The sequence below is a fragment of the Octodon degus genome, unplaced genomic scaffold, assembly GCF_000260255.1.
Source record: "Octodon degus isolate 3935 unplaced genomic scaffold, OctDeg1.0 scaffold00238, whole genome shotgun sequence".
In the NCBI taxonomy this organism is placed as follows: Eukaryota; Metazoa; Chordata; class Mammalia; order Rodentia; family Octodontidae; genus Octodon; species Octodon degus.
In genome coordinates this window covers 155,720-158,586 of record NW_004524814.1, presented here as the reverse complement: position 1 = coordinate 158,586, position 2,867 = coordinate 155,720, and positions in this window count along the sequence as shown.

Sequence of the window (2,867 nt, the reverse complement as noted above, 5' to 3'; positions counted from 1 at the left end):
GCGCGTCCCTCTGCCCCCGCGCGCCCCGCCTCGCGCCCTCCGCCCGCGCCCGGCAGAAAGCATCCTTCCCGCCATTCTACTTACCAGGGAGTCGACTCAGGATCTGAAATCAGACACCAATGAACTGGCTCGTGGGCAGAAACACACACTCGCGCTCTCGCTCACGCTCAGACACGACACACGCGCGCGCACACGCATCCACAGTGCACCTCGGTCACACACGGACGTGTTCACGGGACAGCACAAGGTTAGGGACTTTGTCATAAAGGAGGACACACACCTGCTACCCAAGGCCTCATCCGAGGGCCCCACTGATAGGACTCGACCGTCCCGTACTCGCTCTGGCGCCTCTTTCTTTCCTGCCACCCTGCCCTCGCCCGGCTCCAGGCACACCCAGACAGCCCTTGACTGGCTTGCGAAACACCGCTTGCTTTAGTCCTATTTTTATTTAAAGCACAACTGCGTGAGAGCATAGAAGGGGAGGTTTCTCAGGAGAGCAGGCTCGTGCTCCGGGTGGCTGGAGTAGACCAGAGCAGATAGGCGATGAAGCAGAGTGCTTTTACCCATTTTGATAAGTCTTTATAAGGAGGAATAAACTTAACATGTGAGCAGATTTTCCTTTTGTAAAAGCAGAAGCCACATCTCATTTCTGGATCCTTCAGGACTGGGGTTTGTTTGCTTCCTTCTCCGACTTCTTCTCAATGCTCTGTGCCCTTGGTTACTTTGTGGTCGTCCTGTCGTCCTCGTGCCCCGCGGCCACCTGCCGGCCGCCCATGGGCGCCTGCGACACCTGTAACCCTCCAACTTTGTACAGAGAAACACAATCAGCTCTTTCTGCATGTGCTGGTCAAATCCCGACCCAGAGAACAGAAGCGCTTTCTAAGAATGAACAAACATGTGAAATAGGATGTTTTGTGTAGATAAAGCATTCTTGTTACATACTGGTCAATTTGTGATATGTTTTAACTTATTGTCTGTGCTTATTTATGGAATTTGGTTTTCTTAATAAATGTTTGAGCTATTATAAAACATTATTATTTGACTTTTCCGGACAAGTTTATATCAAGTTAAATGTAAATGGATAAAATAAAATCATTTTCAGTATGTGATACGGAGAACGATGGGTTCTGGTGTGACACTGAATGGTGAGAGGGAGGGACAGGGCCAGTTCTGGGGTCCTTAGTAGCGCTCCCTCGGCCGGATGTGGTGTTCGAGAGCGTGGGCTCCTGTCCCTTCCTTCCCCTCAGCACACGTGGGGTCGGATTCCGGGATGCACTGAGGCCTCCAAAGCGTGACCTTGTGTTGGGGTGCAGCATTGGGCCTGCAAGGGTAGGCCTGAGTCTTGGGGCCTGCAGGCCGGAAGTGCGGAGGCAGTGCCGGGAACGCTCCACGTGAGCTCGGCGCCTCGAGAGGCTTCAGGACCGTCTCGGGCACCGTATGGGACCGCAGGCTGGGCCGCGGCTCCGGAGCTGATCTCAGGGCCGGACGGTGGAAGGTTTCCCTCGAACCGCGCAGCCGAGGGCGCCTCCCCGCGGGCGGCGGAAGCTGTGGGCATGAAGGGACTGCAGTGACTCCCCGGATCTGCAAAACCCTGCCCAGCCCTCTGGGGCCTCTGGAGCCGCAGCTGGTCCCCGGTACCTGTGGACGCAGGGGCCCTGGCTTTTTTTTCTACCCGTAGGCCTCGCCCCGGCCTTCCCAAAGCGGACCGCACCCTTTTGCGTCCCCAGACCCCGAAGGGCTGCGGTGCCCCGGGGCCCTGTGGGGCTCCTGGCGCGGGTCCCAGTCCCTGGCAGGCCGCCCGCAGGCTGCTCGGGCTGGTTGCGGGGGTTGCGGCATGCTGCCCGCTAACCTCGACGCCAGCCACGTGCTCGGGGTCTTTCCTCCAAGTAGTGGGGAAAATCGGTGTTTTTTCGGTAGATGTCTGTTAAACCGGGCAGCACACTGATATCACTGGCTTGCACTGGAAAATTAACCAAAATCGATCCCGTAGTTTGAAATCTAGCGATCATTATAGGCATTCAAAGGACACCCATTTGCCCGTAGGAAGAGTTCACATTTGGTTGCCACAACGTACAGTTCTAAAAATATCCATGTCCTAGAATATGGTTTTGTACCACTGGGCTGCATGTGACTTTTAGGAACTATAGGTATTATAATCATCACGCAATTATGCACAATGAAATCTCAGAGTGAGGACAAAAAGGCATGATTTTCTGTGATAAAACCCTCTGTTCATGTTATCTTAGGAATTTTCGAGTTAAATTGGTGAGTTCACCCAATATTTCACTTTTACCTTTTCTAAAGAATAGTTTTGGTATAACATTAAGGAAGACAAGGAACATGCTGATTCGAAATTTCATATAAAAATGGAGTATTTCTATATTTTAGAATGCACTCTAGGATTTAGCAGCACAACCTTAAGATTTCTACAATATTAATAGATGAATTTTACTTTTCTTTGTTTTCACACTTCATCATATTTTCCCTTGTCTTATGTTAGTGCTTTTTTTTTTTTTCATCTGAAATTGTGGATACCATAATCTCAAGTCACATTTAAAAGATCAGAACAAATCACAGATTGCTCCACCAGTGAGCATGGAAGGTTGTTTACAAGGATACTAATTTTACAGCTTTTTTATGCTGCTATAAAGCATAACTTTATGGTGTAGGAATGCAATAAAGGATGCTAAATGGAATCTTTAAAAATTGTATTTCTCAAAGGCAAGGAAAATGGGATCTTTCATTTGAAAAAAAAAATGGGCCAACTCAGAACACTTGTGGGAAGTTACAAATCAACTAAACTGATAGATACTTTGAAAGATACTTATATTTCATAATATAGTGGTTATTTATCAGTATTAAAATTA